Genomic DNA, 23,007 nt, shown 5'->3' with positions numbered 1-23,007 from the left:
CCTTGGTAGCATTAGGTGTTAACGTTTGGTTACAGGTTTAAGGCCAAATGATAGATCGCGGAATTTGGTGCCATTGACATTGCAGGAGAACGCGGTTAACACAATTTGTAAATCAAAGCTGTCGTTCAGATTACAACTGGCGCATAGGTCGTTCCGATACTAGAACAGACTCGTGACATGGGCCGGAAGTGGTATAGCCCCACTTAAGGCTGGGGACTGCTGTTCAAAGAAATAGGGTGAAGTAATTGTCTTGCTTCTTCGTGCACACCTCAACCACGCTGTGATGAAAGTTAGGAGAGAAAGGTGTTCCGTAACGGAGGCCTTCATAAGTTTTCAATCAAATGGGAGTCTTGCACAGGCATTGCGCAGCACACAGCTGCCCTATGCATGTCGCCACCCTCAAAAAGTGCTTAAAGTGTACGCCTACATCAAACTGGGGAATACTATCGAAATATATTATCAAAGGCAGTAACTGCTGCTAGTCGCACTACTTATTTCCGTCACAAGTATTCTCCGCTGCGGTGCACTGCGTCAACCTCGTCGTTTACTCCGATACGCAGGTGAATCTCTTAGCGTCGCGGCTATGCGTTCGGAAAATCGCTCGCTTCCTTAGGAAGGTTTACTTTTAATTTGGGCGCCGATCCGCCAGCGATGGCTCAGTGGTCAGCGCGCATGGTTAATGAGCCTGAGAACCGGCGTTCTTGCCAGTCAAAAAAAACCATTGGAAATTACCAATTGGAAATTTCCAAATATGTTTTCGACACCATTGGAAAATTCCAATTGCACTATTCCAATTGGCCGAAACCAATTGGACTATTCCAATTGGAATTTTCCAATGGTGTCGAAAACACATTTGGAAATTTCCAATTGGTAATTTCCAATTGGTAGACTCCAACTGGTCCACTCTATGGCCGATACCGACTGGGCTGCTCCGATTATCGGGCACCAGATGGCTATTAAACAGTCAGGAGGCAAGCAGTGCATTATCTGTAGCATTTTATTAAAGTATAAGAATGAATAAATAAATAGTCGTGACACAAATCTTCTTGCAGGTCCTAGTGCAGGTCCTAAAATTAAGGCTCCATTTCTTTCGCAAGCTCCCTGCAATCAAACAGAAGCATGACACAGAATGCATTACTGCAGAGAATCTAAAGACCGAAAAGCAAATAACAAGGAATAAGATTTAATGTGTGAACAAACAAACGAAATCCATCAAGCTGCACACTAAGATGCTCTTTGTGGAATCAAGTTATGGATTAGCATTCAATGCAGTAACTGCGCGAGTTTTGATACAAGCAGTCACAACAGAAACAATAATTTGTGCGTCATGAAAACTGCAACACGGGAATGCTTGTTTTTATTCTGTTGTTGGCGATTCATAAAGCACCACAGGAACTTGCTATGTTTTATTTCGTAATTACGCAATGCGATCAAATGAATAGCAAAATGCAATATACTGCATTCCAGGAGTAATGTCCTGCGCTGCAAATACAGCACTTTTATAAATGTATACTCCTGAAGATTTGTATTATCCACATCATCAATGCTGAAAAAGTGCCTAAGCTGCAGCCATCCTCCACGAGCAGAAAAAAAGATTCAATCATTTGACCTATTCCCATTATCAAACTACGTTCGTTCATTAATTGTTTTGCACACAAAGATGTGACCACGTGCTCTGCTTCCAAGCATAGATCGCGGACGTAGGCTCTATAACAGCTTCACAATTAATGCTTAACATTTGCATCAGGCACACACATATCACACAAAGTTAACAGTGAAAAGTGCAGGTAATTACCTCCAAGCATAAGAATGCGGGCCGGATAAAAGTCTGCTTCTCCTTCGGCATCTGTCCACTTCACCTGATGATAGATTCGCGAATCAAGTCTTGGGCATTTTCAGGTGCAAAGTCCTTCACATCCGTGACGGGCACCACCGCACAGCTTATATTGTCTTTATACCTGACGTACGCAAAATCAGGCGCACCCGAAGGCATCGCGCACACAGGTATCCTAGTACTACACCTAGAGCACTGTACTGCAGCGCAAGAACCACGCCACCACGAGTCCACGACCATGTCGACCACGCTGACTGCGCGCGCCATGACACAAACACAGTGGTGGTGATACAAAACTGAGGAATCATTTTATTTTCCGAGAGTAAGACTTTTAAAAGTGATTAACAGCAACAAAATTTTTAATACATTTCTAAAATTAAGTATTGCGATTTTGTTTATAAATTGTTAATATTTGACTATTTTGTACAGTACTCTGCATTATGTGAAAATGTGGATAACATCGCTCACTAGCTGACTGGATCAGCTTGAACTGCAATATGGCGGTCTATTGAGTGAGGCTATGATGGAGCTGCCAGTTTCTGAAATATTGACTGTTTGTATATTAGTAAGAACAGGCCGAGTTCATTCACATTTTAAACTCAATATTGCCGCAAATCTTTGTACTGAATGTTTGTTCTTTCATTCATGAAAGCTGCTGGCACACAAATTTATCTCAGTTGATCGCACCGAGGCGGAGCCTTTTCTGCGTTGTTCCAGACTTATGGTAACTTTGCACGCCGTATCTCAGAAGTTCGCTATCAGCTTTAAATTGGGCACGGCCGAGAACAGTGGGCACTCTTTTCGGCGACCGCCGAGCATACTTGTTGCTTTCGTCGCCGCCAAGTAATTCGATCAGTTCATTGTGGGCACAAGTCAGCCGAAAGAGTTTCGTTCGGAAGCTATTTTCGCTATCTTTCCGACCCGCTGGACTGCCGTCATCACAACGTGACATCTGTTGGACCAGTCCATTTGGGAGCAGGGAACCAATTTGGTAGTCCAGTTGGAACAAGGAAAAACAATTGAGCTGACCAGTTGGAATATAAGTCCAATTGGAAAGTTCAGTTGGACCCAACTGGAAGTACACAACCAAGTGGTTGGTCCACTCGGAACTAAAGAAACCAATTGGGCGGTCCAGTTGGATTCATCAGTCCAACTGGCTGACCAGTTGGCTCCCAATGGGTCCAGTTGGCTGACCAGTTGGCTCCCAATGGGTCCGATGGGCTGAACATTTGGGTCCAATGGGTCCCATTGGCTGACCAATGGGTCCCACTGGCTGACCATTTGGGTCCAATGGGTCCCATTGGAAACTTCAATTGGACCCAATGGTTTTTTTTGACTGGGGTGTGACGCAATGGACGCATTTCGACGGAGGCGAACCATGAAAGTCAGCCGCGTGGCGTGGGAATGAATGCATGGTAAAGAAACCTTGTGGGTAGAAATAATTTAGAAGCCAACCACTACGGCAACTTTATCTCATTCGCATTTCGAACTTTTTTAAAGTGGCTTTGCTTGTGATGTAGGATCCGTTAGCCTTTTCACCATCTCATGCCACAAAATCCACTTGTAGAAGGAGCATTCTCACATATTTAAATTTTTAAAGCAAAAATCTCTACATTCAAGCAGGTATATTTTTGAAAGGGATAAAAATAAAATCCATTGCAGTTCGTTTGAAAGACGATGCAAAATAATTGATATTTGCTGCTCTACTGGTCTCTGAGTAATTTTCTCTACTCTTATTTACTAGCAACCAGATAACCACGAAGACCACTGAAGGTAACCGGTTGTGAAGTGTGGAAGTGCGCGTAGTGACAGCGGGAAATTGATGTGAAGTTATATAGTGCTGAAGTATGTAAATAGAAATAGTGCTAATGATTTCTGCAGATTCAGGGTAGCTGAATGCACACAACGGGCGTACAGAGAAACGCAGCTAGGAGATGCAATCTTCACGACATTGTATTCCAACGGAAGAGCACCTTTCCCATTAAAGGCACTGGCTATCTTTTGTTGAGGTGAATGCACGTGAGTGAGGAGGAAGATGTGACGTTAAAAACCCTTCCATGTCCAATGATAAGTATCCAGAGCGCTTCAGGTTCATCCCGAGAACCCACCATCGTAAGCGCCCACCGGCACCGTAAGCAGCTAGGTTGGCAGCAGTGCGCCTGGTATTGTGAGCTGCCGCAAAATCTCCGTGCCGCATGATGTGGGAACCTATGTCGAGAGCGCCGCGCCGCTAATAGCTGCTCAAACTACTCGCTGGACGACTTCTGTTACATTTGTCGGTGTCTGTACTGCAGCGGCTTTGCGTACAGAAGCGATGTTTAACCTTATCATGCAGCCATTATCAAATGGTTGCATGCAGCAGCCATTTTGATAATGTCATTCGAGCTTGAAAAGCCATCCTAGGACGCAAAAAAATGGTTTGTGAAATGAGAGGTTTGCTGTGACAGATTAGAAGGAAGCCAACCGATATCACAGGAAGGAGCATTGGGGAAAGTTTTCATATCTTATTTTGGTCCACCAATTAATGAAATGCCGGCTGTAGGATAGTGCCCCAGAGCCACTGTCTAGCAGCAAGTGAACTACTACAAATGGTGCGCTTAACGTAACTTGAGTTTCCCAGTGTTGCCCTCGTCCGCAACGGCTATGTTGTACGTGCTGCAAATCTTGTAGTACCATGAGGGCGCAAGCGGTGCATGGGCCTCCTTGTGCTATCTAAGGCCTCAAAAGCTGAATGCTCTCAAGATTAGGTTGAAGGCAGCATAAATACTTTCAAAATACATCCATAGCTTCGTTGGTAGAGCATCGGACGGGAAATCTGGAGGCCGTAGGTTCAAATCGCACCGACGGCATGTTTTTCATACTACTTGATACACACTTCACTTTTGGAAATCAAATTAACAATTTTTTTCATTAATAATACAAATAACACAACAAACATACCTGCATGCTGCGGCGCGGTTTGGGTGACCGCCGATATGCGAGACGATACTGCGCCATTTCCAGAGTGCCAGAGCTCTGTTCCCGCTTTCTCAGTCATTAAATCGTTCACTTCTTTGTGTTATCAGATCTGGTGTGATTATCCAAGGTTGCAGCTGGCCTGTTGTGGTGCCATATTTGTATCTCGAACACGTGGACTCCTCCACCTTAGCCTTACGTCAACACAGAAAGGGTGCCAGCATCTCCCATTCCTAGTCTAAAATGTCGGGACACACCAGTGTAAAGTTTGTTCGCTATCGCTGCGCAGCATCATTCCACAGTCCTGGTGGCTTCCTAGTTTGACAGATGTTTGAAAGATGTCTGTTGGACAGATGAGAAAACAATTTCCTTAGACCATCTGGACAGTTGCTATAAAGCTCAAATCCTTCGCACGGTTTTTAAGAGGCGTATGACACTCTCGAGCGTTGCTTGTCAAGTAGGGGCGACCATTAATGAGCCCATTGTATGATCAGGAAGATGCCTAGGCTTTTTAATACCATGAAATGTTCAGTGCACAAGCACGAGGTGCGAATATTAGGCACGGTGGTCGCGTTTCAATGGAGGGAAAATTCAATACGCACGTACCTTGTAATATCAGTTCATTACAAAATGCCCAAGTGGGAGAAATAATCGGAGCCACCCAAATAGGCCTCCTTCACATCACATGTGCTGCTTTGGAGCTTAAACCCTTACATTATACTGGTAGCATACTTAGCGCTAGAGGTGCTAAGCAGGCTCGATACATAATCAGACCGTTTCCGCATATACGCAAATGGGGGATGAACCATTTGGTAAGGGCATTCCGAAGCGCCTTCTTAACCAGGATGGTATGGCGTTCTCTTATGGAAGTCTTAGCGGAGCCCCTCCGCTTTGCTCCCATAAGCCTTCGGCATTGCTGGAGGCTTCCGTTTATTGTCCTTATCGTCGCCTAATAAAAACATAAAATTTTTCTCCTCAGTGTGGAAGCGGGCTTAAAGCGAGGTATTATACCTATCTTCGTTTGACTATGACAATGACTTCACAAAGTGACTTGAATTTCCTACCACTCTCTTTTCTCATTCATTTTTTTATCCTCTCACCCCTTTCCCCCCGTGCAGGGTAGCAAGCCGGTTATTGTTCCGGTTAACCTCCCTGCCTTTCCTCCTCCTCTTCCTCCTTGCAGGCAAGGCCTCCATCTCCTACTCCTGGCCGTCCCTGTCCGGTACGTAAAAGCACGTTCGGTGTATAATCAGACAGGCCGCATACAGCAGACAGGCTCAGTGGGTATAGCGCTCGACCGCTGACCTTAAAGACGCACGTTCGATCCCAGCTGCGGTGGTCGAATTTAGGTTTTTAGCTGGGTTCTAGAAATCCGTGTCGGTATCTTCGAAATTTCGCACAAGGTAGGCGACTATCTTCGTTGGGCTCCTAACGACACCGAAATATTAAGAAATAACATTCATAGAGCCGGATTGCTTTGGAATGTACATAGAATTGACTACAACAATGTTAGAGGGGAACGACTTCAAAATGCTATTCCTGGGGAAAATATTCATCTGGGATCATTAGTTCCAGTTAAAGTGGTTTAAGGAACAATTTTCCACTTCAACTGGTCCAGTTACAATTGGTCCCTGTAGAAATGGAAGCTTGTTTCTTAAACCAGTTGGCTATAGGTCCCAGTGCAACTGGAAACTTGCTCCTTAAGCCAGTTGGCGACTGGTCCCAGTTGAACTGGAAATTCGTTGTTATTGAAACTGGCCACTGGTGGCTCTTCAGGAAGCACGTTGTGTACGTACAGGCAGTTTTGTTCAGGAAAGCCAGAGAACAATATTGCACTTTTAAATTCATGCCTGATGTTCCCAGCATTAAATCGGCTACTCTGCCTGCATGTTCACAATTACTGGTGCCACTGTTTCTGCAGGTATTTAGGCTTAACCCTTATAGGCACTGGTGGTTGCAAGTGGTTGCTCATTGGAAACAAGGGAGCCGTAGCGCTCCCGAAACGTCAATTTCTTTTGTTGACCTTGGTCAGTGGCCAGTGAACCTCATCAAGCCATGATTCCTGACCAGACGGTATGCCGTCGAACCCTCGACTACACTGGTTATCATCTGAATCGCAGAATATTTCTTTAGAACATGAGGCAGATTAGAAGCTGCAATTTTCAGATACTAATACTTCTGAGATTAATGCACTAGTGTTCATCATAAATTGTGTTTTGAAGATGCAATTTTCATGAAGATGCACACGCCAATAGACATGCGAAAAACTGCACCATGGCCAAATCTTTATTAGTGGAATGGCGGGTTACATGCTTCAGTGCTATTTTCAGAAATATTTGCTGCGTTCGCTAGCTGGCAAAGAAAACGGCTCGTTCCCAATATAATGGAGGTCATGCTACGTGAGGTACACCCGACAAAAAGGGTCAATGCGAGTGTTGGCTCTGGGCAGTATGTGCACTTTATTTGCTTCATAGACTGCTATCTACTGAAGAAATGAAGCTAAGTGAACTTTTGCAGCTTAAAATGTTTCAGCTCTATACACGGCACTAACAGCTTCAACTTCAGGAAAATTGCGACCGATGTGAGGAGGCGCGGCAGCGGTGCAAAGTACACATCTTGCACAGTTAGGCCAATGAAGTTAGACGGTAAGGTAAATCTAAAATTCTTTACGATAGCTGTTGGACAGATTAGGGCAGTGATGTTTAAAAAAATATTTGCTCGGACTTTTTCGAATTGTGCTTGGCGAAAGAGTGCCGTACTGGGCTAAGTGGTGTGTGTGGCTCTTGTTAGAGCATCCCTTCATATTTTCGGCAGCTAAGAAACGCTTATTTTCTTTAATTCTTGATTTAACCTCACTAATAACAAAAACCCCTTATCACATTGGTTAACTTATTTCCTTGCAAGCCCAAGGCACTGAGCTAGTGGACTCTCCTGAAGCTGATCGCGCTATGTCATGTGAGTTAAAGTTACGGCCCTGCCTTGCCAATGATATGCGGCAACCCTTTGTAGCTACTGATGTAAGCAAAATGAGCTCCGGCACAGGCGGTTAATTTACAGTGCAAAGTTGTCACTTTGACAGGCATTGTTGCATTAATTGTTTGTGTATGACCATCAGTTTGAAAAAATACTAAAAATTTTCGGAATGAAACTTCGTTGCACAGAATATCTCTGTCCATCGAATCATAGGTCAGCTATGGTTTTTTCTTCGTAGCTCGTGCTACAGGCAATCTTTTCAGTCTTCGTCGTGTTTTATCATGAAATAGAATGAGAGCTCTTCTAAACAAAGTTTAATTGCGATCGCAAGCCGCTTGCATGCCTGCCACCAGCATGCTCTCATTTGGTTATCATTTGCATCGTAGAATATCGTGTCTGCTTGTGTCGTGCGTGTGTGGCAGAAATTATCCGTTTTTTCAAAAATTAATGCGCTGAAATGTAAAGACGGCATTTCTCACCAAGAGCAAAAGCTGAGCACTTGGACATCATGTACTTTTAAGCATTCAGATCAGGTCAGAGTCCTCTACCACGCTTAATCACACTTAGGCACATCCTTTGCGCTCTCATGTCCTCTGAGAACAGGCATCTTGTGTTGAAAAGGCTTACAAAATGGCAATGCTAACAGCGTCTTTAGTGCAGTGCTGCCTTCTTTCAGTGCTGGTGCATTGGTCATCCAATGCGTACGCATTTCTTGCAGTGCCCACATCCTGGAGAAGCCCGGATGTGTGACCGAGTATGTGGCAGCGCACTTGCATTCCAAGCCTGCGACGGTATCCCTTGCCGACAAGAAACTACAGTTTAAAGGTGACTCGCTTATCACCCTTATTGAGAGAGGGAACAAAACTGTATTGAACTCTCGGCCCCTGTCTGGGGTTTCTCACTAACATGTACTAGGCCTCTCCCAACACCTTATGGATGTTTTGGATGAACGGCTGAAGAATAGAGATGCAGGGTTTGGTTTTGGCAGCGAGCCAGTTGTTGAGGGAGGTAGCATGAAGGCTTGAGTCTATTCTGCATAGCTTATTCTATAATAATCAATATATCCACAGATCTTTCCTTTGTAGGCTTGCTTTTTTTGCTAATCTTTGCTATCATCAAAACTGTGCCCTATTGGTCCTTCATGACACACTTAACGATTCGATGCGCATGATAAACAAGCAGTAAAAGAATTCCCCTCATTCGTGCATGCGCACAGACCTTGCCATGCTGCACTGCATATTTCCTCTTTTTCAGTTGCCACCTCTGAGTCGACTGCAGATCCAGGAACAAAAGGAAGTCCAGATATACAAGGTAAGGTGACCCACTATACTCACGGCATCTCCATTTGCAGAGTGAGAAAGAGCCAGGAGGTCTATGGCAGGCTGTTCTCATATCAAAGGATATTGGCACGCAGTTTTTTGAGGACGGTTCTTTGAATTTGATTGCCATGTGTAACCAGATAATCCGCTGTGGCTCTTTGTTCTCGAAAGCCAGATTCTTCTGGATCAAGGGCCGTTTATTCTTCAGTGCACAAAAGCTTATGATACATCATTTTTTAAAAGGTTTGCCCTGCTGCTCAAAGTCTCAGGTGGCTGCATTCCTAAGGAGGTTCCCCCTTTTCACTCTCTCTCTCTCTTTCGCTTTCCGGCTTCCACAACACTGCAGTTTTTTTGCGAAGTTGTCGCTGGAAACAGCTCGAAGGAAGCAGGCGTAGCGCCGAAGCAAAGGAGGCAGCGCGGCAGCCGAGCGCGCCGTTCTGGGCTGCCGAAATCGCGCTTCACGATGCAGCTGGCGTGAAAGAGCCCGAGCACGGCACGTAGCCGGGGCCGATCGGATTTGGAGCCTTTCTCGTTCGCGGGCGGATGTGGGGGCGGCGCGCTTGCGGTTGGAACCCGAGGAACAGACTCGAGAGGCACAAGCGAGATAGAGAAAAAGGAACGAAGCGCGATTGCGCAGGGATCTATGAAAGTAGAGAATGACATTGTGCATATATATGAACTAACCCATTACGCTGCCGCGTCATACACTCAAGCTTGTGCCGTGACCACTGAGCCACAGAAGCCGCTCAACCTTAAAGGTATGACGAGGCTCTGAATTAAGGTGGAGCCGCGGCGGTTGCACAGTGCTTATGGCGCCCGACTGCTGGCCCGAAAGACGCGGGTTCAATCCCGGCCGCAGCGGTCGAATTTCAATAGGGGACAAATTCTAGAAACCCGTGTACTGTGCGGTCTCACTGCACGTTAAAAACGCCAAGTGGTCGAAATTTCCGGAGACCTTCACTACGGCGTCCCTCATAGCCTGAGTCGCTTTGGGAAGTTAAACCCCCATAAACCATAAACCACTACCTCTATCTAAACCATAAACCAGAGCCAAAGGTGAAAGGTTAAGTAATGTTGCACTGGCCTGCGGTGGCACATCTTCACTGCGATGGGCCTTGATCGCCCCGAATTCTTTCCGAGTAACCAATCATTAACTTAACCGCCACCTGCCACACTGGGCTGTTTGTTGAGTGTCCGGTGGGCAGGTTGGGATGACACTGCAAGATTATTGGACATAGGTCGTCCGTGCGCGCATCAAGAAGCTGCTAGACAGTCGTGTCCGTGCTGCGGTCGGCGCATTTTAGTTTATTTTGTGCTTGGAAGTGGCTCTCCTCACGAGTGTGCCGCCCGCTTGCGAGGACTACAGCTCGCTGCTGATCGGATCAGCCCAGGGAACGAGATATATTTAGAGGATATCCACAAATGGTCCCAATATCAAACATCATTTTGAGAGACCCATGAAACATCCAGGCGAGCATTTACAAGAGATCATCTGTTAGTGGAAATCCATTTGACTTGCATTTTGTGATATGGTCAGAATGTTACTTTGTGCACATCGTTGACTCTAGCAGTGGACTTTCTGTGAACGTGCACAATTAGACACGATTAAATGAGGCAGGCTCGCGCGCTCGGCCATCACGAGGTACTCGACTGCATGTGTTCCCGAAAGCTATGAGCATAAAAAAGGACAAACCTTAACAGACTAATGACTGTCACAAAGCAGTTCGCACCCGGAAGGACCGGACTAAAAAGCGCTTAGAGTATGCGATGATGTAAATGACCTACTATTCGAGGGAGTATAGGCAAAATACTGTTCACGTGAGAATAGCACAATATTGATTGTGCAAAACGACGCCAAGCGTTTCAAATCCATCAATTCATAAATTCACCGAAATTAGCTAATAGTCTTTTCCTTCGCTGCTCTGAAAATTGTGTCTTGACGTTTGGTTGCATTTAATTTAATGTGGTGAGAATCAAACAGGCTCTAAAGAGATTTTGCTACACATCTGAAGAATGAAGCATTAGCTTACAAAATTTGCGTAACAGAAACCAGGGCAATATTCCACGCTTTCCTCACAGCCTAAATTGATGCCTAAGAATCCTGGACTTGGAGAAAATTACGCAAAATTCTTCATACCACATTTTCAGTACTGTGAAGGCCAAGGGACCTTGCTTCGTAGATTAGACGTAATTGTTTTTCTTTGTTACAAATAGTCAGCGCTTTTTTGTTTAGCAGAATAATTTGAGACTTGCGATGAGTATTTAGGCAGCGGCCTACAGTTGTTCCAGAACGTTACCCTGTGACTGTTTGCATGGTCTCATGAGAGATATTTTTGCCAGCTGTAAAGTTCTGCCCATTATCTCCTGTTCCATAGGATAAGACGAGGTACATGCAGAGAAGAGGTAGAAAACTCTAAAGTGATGCGAACAGTGCTGGTCTCATCAATTAAAAAATTAACAGTGAGTGCGTATGAAGCGGTCGGTCTAGGTGAGGGAACAAGCGTATTTTCGGGGTTTATGAACGCAATTTTTTGACTAAAACAATCGATATGCTGCAGATATTTCCTGTGCAGGCTTGCATTGTTTTGCTATTAAGTTCTTTGCTCCTCAAAAACATCCCCCATTGTATCTTAATGGCAGGCTTAACTACTCGATGCGCATGATGGACAAGCAGTAAAAGAATGATTCTGCTACGCGGGTTAATAACTTTCTAGTCGAAATCAAGAGAAAGAAATGGGATTAGACGGGGTATGCAATTCGAAGGCATGATAACCGCTGGTCTTTAACAGTAACGCACTGAATTCCAAGAGAAGGCAAGCGTAGGAGAGGGCGGCAGAAGGTTAGGTGGGCGGATGAGATAAAGGAGTTTGCAAGCGTTGGGTGGGTGCAGCTGACGAAGGACAGGGCTAATTGGAGAGACGTGGGAGAGTCTTTGACATGCAGTGGGCATAGTGAGGCGGATTGATGATCAAAGGAAAGACGTGCATAAAAATTTTTAGAACCTCGTTGCCACAGTCGTTCGATGGTTATGAAGAACTATTTGTACAGCACGTTCTTATAATCATCAAACTCTCTTCGCTTGGTCTGAAATCACATAAAAAAACCTCCTGTTGACGCATTTTGAGTCGTACCAAGGTGCATGTTCATTTACGGGGCTGAGCGAAACACAAAGAAGTGTTGAAATGAGAGATGTTTCGATGATAATAATGGAAAAAAATTCCGCATAATCCGGTGACTGGCTATAGAAATGCACTGAATATAGTGGGCCATAGAGCAAAGCGGTGGCGAGTTCTCTTTGAGTTCAGTCTCTCATTCGAATAGGCTTGTTAAGGTGGTCTAAATGGATGTCCATGGAGCCACCGTTGCATGCATTTCTTTTAAGGAGCATCAATAGTTTGACTTTGGAATGGCGTCTCAGTGTGGCGCCTCCGCTCTCATTTTGCCCTGTGTTAAGACAAAATGTGAGATTTCGAACATTTCCTTCAGTTTTTCTGTGTTTCAGCTGGTGTTATCATATTTAATGAACGTTATGCTAGGATAGAGGGTAATACTTTAACATTTCGGTAGCTGTGAAAAATAAAATGAAGGGGTCAATTTGCAAATTTGCATTGCATTTTGCTCCGCTCTCCCAACGTTTCCATAAGACTGGAATCAGACTGCTTTGGCTTTTGTCCCTTCTTGGAAGAAAAACATCACCCTGCGGGCAGTAGGGCTATTTTTATGGTGGGTGCCTTACATAATGCTCCACATTGAGAATCATACTGAGTGAGAAGGAATGGATGCACTGTTTTTAATTTTGAGAAGCGTAGAGTTTGCATAAGATGCCATATAGCGCATAATGCAGTGATTGCAAATTTGTGGCTCTACGAACATGAGAAATCCAATCTCAGTGGTTCTACAGGGCAAAGCTTTTAGTCAATGGAAGCCACTTTTTCTAAGCCCCAGCACCTTGCGGCTATGCGGCAAGTCGTAGTGAATAACGGCTCAGAAAAATTTTCCCCCTTTTAGCCTGTGTGGAGAAAAACTTGTTTTTGATGTTTGAGCATTTATCAAAGCATCAGGCTCACATGACTGAGATTTGATATCTCGATTTGTCTTATTGGAGGTTTGTAATCTCTTCGAAATGTCACATGATTTGATATTTCAGGGTTGTGAGGTTCTACAGTGTTTGGCGACTTATGTGATACATTCATACTACATACCCGGCGATATTTAGCAACAGAGCTGTGAATGACCATTGAGAAATTAATGTCAACTTTTCATATATACACTGATATTATATGTAGTGTATTATATATAAAAGTACTAAATATAAATATAAGAAAAGTTTGGTAAAAAGACTCAGTGTGAGCGGATTTGAGAATCGCATGACCTAGGCTGGTGTCAGGAATAAGGCGCCAATGCGGAAGTTTTAGATAGCCTTGATCAGCCGGCCCAAAAATTGGCAACTAGGGTACCGTTTGCTCAATCTGTTTATCCAGCTTTAAAACAACCCAAGTAGAAAAGAGCTATCAGATGACACTGGCGCTAATTGAGCGTGCGAGGACGCGTCTGCACGAACAGAATCCGCTTTTCTGCGGAGCGCTACCCCCGTCGGTGTTTTGAGTGAGCACTGGGCGACAGAGATGCATCAGGATTTGTGGCATGGCAGTTTTCTTGTTTTGAGAGATTTTGTTTAATATGAATAAACTTTGTCGTGTTAATGGCAACTTGGTTTAAATATTTTAGCCAATTGTTTTCTGAGAGTGTCTACAACTCGAGAATTGAATCTGCATATCTGAAGCCAATATTTGAAATAATCAGCTAATTATTCATTATTTATTAAGCGATACGAAAAAATACCATTCACTAGAGTATGCGACTCTGAACAACGCTGTGTTAGAATCGCTCAGCTAGGACTCCCTATATATATTTAGCTGCCACACCCATGTGGCCTTCTTGGACGCAAGGTTGCTCCCCAGTTGCCAGTGGCACATGCCACACCACGCGTGAGTTGCGTGCCCACCCTGCACTGCGCCCATCATCAAGCCCGGTGCTGAGTCCATGTTACGCCAAACACGTATGTGCCCGTTAGATGAGAGATATAAGTGCGCATGGGTGTTAAGGCGTGCGGTCCGCGTAGCGATCAAACTGCTCTCATGCGTTTTATGCTTTGCGAGCTGTTGTATTGCCCAGTTGTCAAGGTTCCTCAGGAGCCAGTACCCTGCTCCATCGGCTTTGTCGCAACCATGCAGTGCTTGCGTCCGGAGTGGGCACGGATGAGTCATCGAGTCTGCTTCACGAAAGCGGATGCTGTGGGCCTGAAGGGACCTCAGTGGCGACAGCATTTACCATTGTAAGAAAGCAATCACTTGAATTTACTAGGCAGCCATCTCCGCACTGCAATTTGCGTATGTGTGCTATGCATATAGGCTTTCATAGTCAGCCACTTAGTAGAAGATATAGGTGTGCCTCTATCCTCTCATTTGGAAATAACTCCTATAGTTCAAGTTTTTCCAGTGATTTTCTTATGCGTTCACGGGAGTGCGTTGAAGTGCGCACCAGTGCAGGACTGAACTGAAAACTGCGTTGAATTGCATGACATGAAAATCTAAGAACCTGAAAGGAATCTGGTGGGCCTGGGCCAGGATATGTGGGTCTGCGTTTCTAGAGAAAAGGTTGCCGAAGCTGTTGAAGCAATGCTTACGAGAGTGTTGTTGCGGGCTAGTTGGTATACCTTTGCTGAAAAAGAGAACAGCGCAAACACAAGACGAAGAGAGGAACGAACAACAAGGAAGGCGGATTCATCATTGCAGCCAATGAGACGTACTCCCAAAAGGCTAAACAGGCACTAGGAGAGAATTTTGAACAGGTCATAGGAAGAGCCCTAAATAAGTAAAAAGCAGAAGCGCAGGCTTGAAAAGGTGGCATCAAATAAAAAGAATTGCAAAGGGCTGACTTCGCGAATGCCTTCTTCACTTCAAAAACCCTCACATAAGCTTCTCCTTTGCGTGTAATCGTCTCCGAGCGACGAGCTGGCAGCAAATGGTAGGCAATTATTTGCAGAAATTGCTGTCGGCGCTAGCAAAAAAAAAAAAACTGCGCCTCTTTTGGACGTTCCTCTCTTTGTCTTGTGTACTGTTTCCTTTTTTTTTAAGCAATGCTTCCTGGGACGTTGTGGATACTTTGTAGTCACTCGTGTGTCGAACGCCGCATTCATCGCAGAGAAATTATTCTGGCTAGCTATAACGAAAATATTGAGGGGTTTCTTGCTTCCTGCATGTATTATGCACGCTCTGTCAATGCAAAAACATATGTCCCCATTAGCACCAAGGCCGGCGTCCGCGTCGTGACTCATGTCCTATTCTTCAATGTAGCATGACTCCGCACTTAATAAGTAACCTAAAGTAAGTTGTGCATAGTTTGTACAAAGTATGCATTGAAAGAAAAAGGAAGGAAATAATCAGAAAATGGCAATTTTCACACACACACACGCACGCAGACACTCACACCCACTGATGGCTCACTGTCATAGTCATAGCTCAGTTATCTTGCAGCGCAACATGACCCGGCACTTCAATGTTTTCGAATTCTCATGCGTATGGAGTTGGAAGTGTGCATGCTGAAATTTTTGTGTTAGACGGCTGTCACAGGGCGATAAAGGTTAGAGTGTCATTGAATGGCCCATATGCAGCGAAACTTGCTCGGTAGGGGGTGCATCTAATCGATTGTACTACGGTCAAGCGCTGTAGCGACAAATAGGAATTCATTCCGAAATATTCACGGCAGCTGAGTTATTCAGTAACTGTGGCTGAGCTTGTTAGTTCAAGCTTCAGGAAAAAATGCATGTGGAAACTAGAGACATGGATGCATTGTGAGGCCGGGACTAGCGATGAAATTAGCCAGAACATTGTCTTTGGAAAGGGCTAAATGGAGGCCAATGGGCGAGGTGTTTGTCCTGCAGTGGATGCAGTCTTAAGGCGCTCATGATTATTCAGATGATTTGTGGGGATTGATATATGTACTACGTTTCTCTCGAGCTCATTATTCATGCCTGGAGGTATTCTGGCAAAACGCCAGCACTGGGAACGCTGGGAAACAAACGGGGCCTAACGAATGAGGTTTGCGATTCAACGTTTGCTGCGGCTGTGGCGATCCGTCCGAAAACACTTTCGCAGTTAAGAGAAAGCTGTGGCCGGGAGGCGACGGCTTCTAAAAGCTTGGTGCTCACACATACGCTTTGAAGATAAACGTCCAGCGCAAAAGCCATCGCCTCGTACTCGGAGCTTTCGATGCCCTCATAGCAGGCTCAGACAACTGTGGATACGCCTTTGTAAATGTTGTCTCGGGTGGGCTTATCGTTGGAAGTGATGCAGTATTATTGTAACTACTGCCACAGGTCCGGCTTCCAATCTGTGGCAGGTCTTCAGGCAGCCGGGGCCTGTATATCTGTTACAGCCCCCCCCCCTCCCCACATGAGGGGTGTAGCCAGGAAGTCCCTTTTGAAGGGTGCTTTACGCATTTTCAGGAAGCAAGTATATCAGAAATTTTGATGAGAGAAGGGTGGGAGGTGTTTATGCAGTAGCACAGCCGCCTTGGTGCACATTAAGACTGCCGGTGGTCGAAATTTCTCGGAGCCATCAACTATGGAACCTATATAACGACATGCCACGCCGTGCCATGTTATGCCATAATACTGTACAGTTGTGATCCCTCGAGAAAGCCCCGGGAAAGTCATAAGTCATGGTGTCTGTCAAGCAGATTGTTCGCCATCGACCTGATGGCGCATCCGCGTCGACAGTATGTCACCTGAAATGGAAAGGTAGCAACTCACTCGTTTTGGTGAGCAGCCTCCGTTTGCCAATGCTCAGTGCGCGGTGGTGACTGCTATTTTTTTTCTCACTTCTGGAACTTCATAGAAGGCAGGCATGATTCTAGCCTTTTTGTGCAATAACGCCTGTAGCACGTAGTTTGCATGAAAGAGTGCAAAAAATTCCGAAGGATGGAAGAGAATGACGATCGGAGCAAGCAATTGTTGGAGAGAAGTGAAAATGGGGGAGTCTGTGCTCAATATTGAGCTGCCTCATTGGTTTATGGAGGGACGAGTACAACTAACGTATAGTGGGATAGCCCAGAAAATAGGCACTTACTCATCACGGTTGGAGAGCCATGCGGAAAACAATCACCGTGGAGAAGCGTGGGCTAGTACAGAAGTAGACAGGGTTGCGGTTACTAGAGGTTGTCGTGGAAGCATGCCTTGTTCCCGTTGATGTTCAGATGTCTATAGGACACGCTTGGTTAACAAAGAATTGCCATCAGTAGGTGTTTTTGTCCGACTTGGTTTGAAGCCATATATGCGCAAGCTTTGAAAAAAAACACGAAATATGGAAAGCTTTAGCTGGAAGTGGCTATCTGGTTGCTTGGGTAGATTTCCATTGACATGGAACGTGGGTAGAAATCCTGCAAGGGGACCCCCCTGAATCTTCGTGTATATATTATTCATGGGGTTTAAGGTCCCAAAGCGACTCGGGCTATGAGAGAAGTCGTAGTGAAGGGCTGCGAAAATTTCGACCACCTGGGGTTCTTTAACGTGCACTTACATCGCACAGTACATGGGCCTCTAGAATTTCGCCTCCATCAAAATTCGACCACCGTGGCCGGGACCGAACCAGCATCTTTAGGGCCAGCAGCCGAGCGCCGTAACCACTCAGCCACCGCGGCGGCTGCAGTTGGGAAAGGACTGTAGCCTCGAAAACAAAGGCTGCCTAGTATACTACGCTTTACGCGCACTCTGTTCTTGTTCCTTCAACCTTTTCTCAGGAAAGAAGTTATACGCGAGGCTTCTAGAATATGGTCCTAACAAAGAACTAAAAACCGTTGCATCGCGCCTACAGCTTCCGATACATGGTTAGCAAGCTGAGAAGAGGAAAGATACGCCAGTCTTTGTGTGACCTTAGTGAAGATCAATGTGGTTCATTTATTGACACCTTAGGGTCCTGCACGTAGGGTAACATTTTTGCTCGGAGAGCTTGAGGTATGACAACACTGCTGCCTTTAAAGAGTGTGCCACCTGTCACTGACAGTTCTACGGCAAAGGGCTTGAACTGTCCATTTAGAGGCTGATGGTACATAAGAGCTTTCATGACCTTTGAGAGAACTGGGCCATTTACGGTCTCTTCAGCCAGTTTCTTCCTTGTGTTCTCACTCACCAAGCTGGAGCAGACCAAGATGGCATGAACCTTGACATCATTGTCATCTGCTGAAACCCCCTTTTCCTGGATGTCAGGTGCACGAGACAGGGTGCCTGCCAAAAGAAGTTAACCAGGGACATAACACAATTCGTTTTCGTATCTCGTAAGCCTAAGAAAGAGGCATTGTAATCTTGGTCTCTGATCTTGTGGTCACTTCCCAGGTCTTGTGTATTGCACCAGATAGCCCTGACTCCTTCAACAACAAAGATTAGATCCGCCGAAGTGTCTGCCGAAGCACTGGTCCCTTGCCTCGTTGTGAGAGCGGGGTCTGTGAGAAGGCCTGTGCAATTGTAGGGCGTGGCCTGTGCAAATGTATGTCTTCCCAAAGCTTTCTGCCTTTATTTCCATGCCGTATGATGCGCTTTGAAGTCCCCCAGGACTACCAGCGGGTTTCCTTTAGCCTTCCTATGAGCACGCGCGTGATTAGATCTCCGAAGTCGCTTTGCTTCTTCCTCTGAGAGCGGTCATGTGGCAGCAGTAAAACGGTGTCTTTTGGCAAGAACTGACTGTGATCCTACCTCATATTTCTCTCATTGTAAACCATTCGTTTATCCTAAGCACTTGCCACAAAGCTGTTATTGGTTGGCGTGGTGGAAGGTTCAGCTGCCATTACCACTCGGCGGCGCTAAAATATTGTGCTTTCGCCGTACTGACAGGAATTTTTTTTAACTTCCGCGATGCATCAGTGGTCATGGTACTCGGCTGCTGACCGAAAAGACGCCGGATTGCTCTCCACTACGGCGTTTGAGTTGCTTAGGGACGTTGAACATCATAAACCTAACTAGTGAGACTGAATTCGTGATCTCGCTGGAGAACGACTGTTCTGAGTTTTTATGATGATGACCGAGTGTTCAAGTATATTAACAAGCTTAATGATATTGTTAAAAGTGCGCAATAGAAGTAGGTGACCGGCTATCCAGACAAAATGCTGGCAAACGCTCAGGAAGCAAACGCCAGGGCATAAAAGCCTCTAACTGCATAGATTGAATTGACAGAACTGTCAAAGTTGAGCGCAGCGTAAATTACAATATTATTTAGATCATCAAGAAGTGTGAAGAAACGATTAAGAGTGTAGACGAGCCTTAAAAAACGCAGCAGTTCTATGATTAGCACAGTCCTCGCATGAAAAGAGATAAAATCCCAATAAGGAAGGGTGTCAGGCAGGAATACTAGAGCTATCCATGAATATACACTGCGTGTTCAGAGGTATTTATGCTATAGAACTGGAGAGGTAAGAGTTAGGGATAAAAGTTTATTGGCAACAACTTAGGACTAGTGGTATTTCTCGTTCGGCAAACCAGGGGACGATTTTGAATGGCGATCAAGGACCTCTGGAGGGAAAGCAGAAAAGTGGATGAAGAGAAATATTGTCCCAGAAATAACTATTGTTCATGAAGAAGACAATTGCGTATTAACAATGTAGGAGCAAGCAGTTTTATTGGAAGTGGTAAAACAGCTACTTGACGAGGGCAGTGACCACATATCCATGCACGTGACTGAGATATATAGGACTATAACGGGGAGCAGTACATTTTACAGGTACTCAGGTACTCAAGGAATAAAAATATCGATATGCCTCTAAAGAGCCCCGCTATAAAATGTGGCAGAAATTTCTCCAGAGCCTTCGACCAGCTCGACCGTACCACATGCAATGACATGCTGTGCTAACTCCGTGTGTTTATATCTTGCAGTGTGGCGGCTTTCCTGGACAAGTCATCGAGTCTGAAGTGAGACGTACTCACGGAGGCCTTTTGGGGTGGCCGGGTTGACAACGTGCTACCCTAAACAGATGCTTTCTGTGTGGTGCCCTTCCTGGACAATTCATCGAGTCTGGTCAGAGGCTTGCTACTAGAGGACCTCTGGGGAGGCCGAGACGACAATGTGTTACCCTAGTAGTGACGCTTGTGGTGCGGTGCACTTCCTGGACAAATCATAGAGTTTGAAGTGAGACGTATTCACGGAGGCCTTTTGGGGTGGCAGAGTTGACAACGTGTTACCCTAGACTGATGCTTGCAGTGTGGCACCTTTCCTGGACAAGTCATCGAGTCTGTTGTGGAGTGTACTCACGGAGGCTTTTGGGGTGGCTTGGTTGACAACGTGTTACCCTAGCACACTGACACTTGCAGTGCGGCACCCTACCTCGACAAGCCATTGAGTCTCCAGTCTGCTGTGAAGAGCACTCACGGAGGCCTGCTGGGGAGGCTGGGTTGAGAACGTGTTACACCCTAGTAGAACGATGCTTTCAGTGTGGCACCCTTTCTGGACAAGTCAAGTCTGCTCTGAAGCATACTCACGGAGGCCCTCTAGGGAGGCCTGGGTGACAACGTGTTTCCATAGTAGGCTGACACTATGTAAGATCAAGCTTCACTGTGACACTTGCGGGGCTGGCAAGGTGAGCGCTGGCTTAGTCCTTAAGAGCAATAAACACATCAGAACTGAGCTAAGCAGGTTGTGGGCCGTGTTTTATTGTTGAAAGAAGCCACATGTATGGGTCTTTTTTCCATGAGCTGTGATCATTGGCTTCGGCACAGAATCGGTGTAAGTGAAAAGCTTTGTTTGTTTGGTTGCGTAGTAGGTCTCGCTGCTCAGGCTTGTCTGTAGACTGTGCAGACGAAACCTGCGCACATGGCTGCTGCTCGGAATAGAACTTTGCGCGTGCTAAAGCGAGGCAATACTTTCATTCTTCGATCGATTTTTACCACTTCTGTAAATGCTTGTGAATTATTTTGCTCTTCCAATATTGGTAGTGGCAGCTTGTGACGGAAGGGCAACTAAAGTCATTCGCCGGGCCCCTTTTCTGCTTTCTTTATGGTTGTGGCCTGCGTCAGAGTGAAGTTCTCTTCACTAAAGAATTTTCTGTGTAGTTATTTCTGTGTTGAATTCGTAGCTGGTTTACAGGAGTTTGTGGCTCACTGGAGAGGTTGAGTCGCTAAGTTCAGTTTTCGCGTTTATGGTTTTGTGGTAGTGTTTGATGGGCCGATATTTTGCCGCCACCCCTTTTTTTCTGACTATGAGCGGAGCATGTAGAGAAAACACTGCTCAGACACAAAAGCACCTCCTGGGATGAACAGGCTGTCGCAGTATAACCCTGCGAATTATACCCGCCCTAAAAACTGCAGCGACCAACGCTCCCCAGTGGTACAGCAGTGGTGTTACAGAACGCACTAAGCTGCCGAGCAACCAACGTAACTCCTACGATGTAAGCACTCTAAGATACTAAAACCTGGTGTAAAGAAAATGCGTTGATTACACATGCGGAACTGTGCAGAATCGAGAACCTTGCCGGCTCTCAGCGTGGTCTGCTGCTTAGTAAAGCTTAGCCCAAGCTCCATGTGTGAAACCTTGCTCTCTGATTGATGATGTCGCATTTTCGTCCGTGTAAAAATAACTAATCTCTAGAGATCTCGGGATTACTTGGGATCGGGGCTATCGAGCTGGCTCTTTCAATGCCTGTATCAATGTGCCAAGCTGGCAGCTGTAGTCGCGCCCTGGATTGAAGGAACGACTGCTGCATTAAAAGAGGGACTCGGTCAGGAGCTCAAGAGGCGATAAGATTCAATAAAGTTCTCTCTCTCTCTCTCTCTCTCTCGAAGCCACGTATCCTATCCGCGGCACATTAACCATGCTAGCGCTTTTTGTTGCAGTGGTTATGCACTTCGGCACACGCAAATGGAAATTGTTCTTTCATGACCCGATCCTCCTAAGCGCTATGGAGACGTGAAAAACAATTCGGCCGCCGCGGTGGCTGAGTGGTTATGGCTCTCGACTGCTGACCGGAAAGACACTGGTTCGATCCCCGCCGCGGCGGTAGAATTTCGATGGCGGCGGAATTCTAGAGACTCGTGTACTCTGCGATATTAGTGCTCCTTAAAGAACCCCAGGTGGCCGAAATTTCAGGAACCCTTCACTACGGTGTCCCTCATAGCCTGATTCGATTTGGGACAAACCCCCATAAAGCGTGCCAAAGTAAAACAATCTGCCTGGTCGGGCTCGATGTTCGGGCGAGGGATCGAGTGTATACCGAGGAGGCCACGTGGGAGGGAACAATTTGGGAGAGTGCGATTTCTTATCGCCAGTTTAAAGGAACACTATGGACAAAGTGAAAGTGGCCTTTGCAAGGCATCGCCAGCACCGGCAGTTTGCACATCCCACTACGCTTCCGTTAACTTGTGACAGTTATCGCGAAGTCTCTCTGCGCTTTTATGTTGCGAATATCAACCTAGTAACGGGAAGGGAATGTTTCATTGCGAAATGAAATATTTTGATCAAAAGAGGCAAAGAAATATTGCTAAAAACAGATCTTATGGAGTTGTAAAGTTCAGGAATAAATAAGCCATTTTAGGAAGCGCTATAGGTGTAAATTGTTCACTTCACATTTCATGGCCTGGTTTGCACTGGCAATCGCCTACCGGGCCTGATCCGAATGCGGTGACGCAGCCGCTGTCATTGGTGTGTGCAGGAAGAGTGCTGTTTTAAATATGACCGACGCCCTGAGCAGCCATAAATCAATCCACAGCCTCACCAATCCGTCCTGCCGCGTTTGTGTTCAGAAAGATAACCAACATATGATCTGGGCATGCAAAATCCGTAAGCCTCCCGCTGAACTCTTGCCTGATCCCTAAAAAGCAGCATGGGATAAGCTAAGGCCCAGCGACGACTCCGACATTCAGTCCAAGACTGTGGAATGGGCTGGCGT

General features: G+C 45.8%; 2 long non-coding RNA genes across 4 annotated transcripts in view; one reads left to right on the top strand and one right to left on the bottom strand.

Annotated features, from left to right (window-relative positions):
- Positions 1 to 23,007, top strand: part of LOC144123064 (uncharacterized) — a 166,190-nt gene that overhangs the window by 8,683 nt on the left and 134,500 nt on the right. For 2 of the 3 annotated variants that reach the window (XR_013312992.1, XR_013312990.1), the window contains 6 exons: positions 3,579 to 3,607; positions 5,908 to 6,011; positions 8,481 to 8,587; positions 9,017 to 9,073; positions 14,316 to 14,416; positions 20,003 to 20,330. This is a non-coding gene — a long non-coding RNA (uncharacterized LOC144123064). Of the gene's footprint in view, positions 1 to 3,578; positions 3,608 to 5,907; positions 6,012 to 8,480; positions 8,588 to 9,016; positions 9,074 to 14,315; positions 14,417 to 20,002; positions 20,331 to 23,007 lie in introns of those variants that run through there. The other variant, XR_013312989.1, reaches the window with a different exon arrangement.
- On the bottom strand, positions 980 to 2,374 carry LOC144123062 (uncharacterized). The gene is made up of 2 exons (XR_013312988.1): positions 1,796 to 2,374; positions 980 to 1,101 (listed from the first exon to the last, which is right to left on the bottom strand). It is a non-coding gene; the product is annotated as an uncharacterized LOC144123062 (long non-coding RNA).

Source organism: Amblyomma americanum, chromosome 3, assembly GCF_052857255.1.
Source record: "Amblyomma americanum isolate KBUSLIRL-KWMA chromosome 3, ASM5285725v1, whole genome shotgun sequence".
Lineage (NCBI taxonomy): Eukaryota > Metazoa > Arthropoda > Arachnida > Ixodida > Ixodidae > Amblyomma > Amblyomma americanum.
Note: the sequence above shows the minus strand (reverse complement) of the source record. Positions and strands in the feature narration are given on the sequence as shown.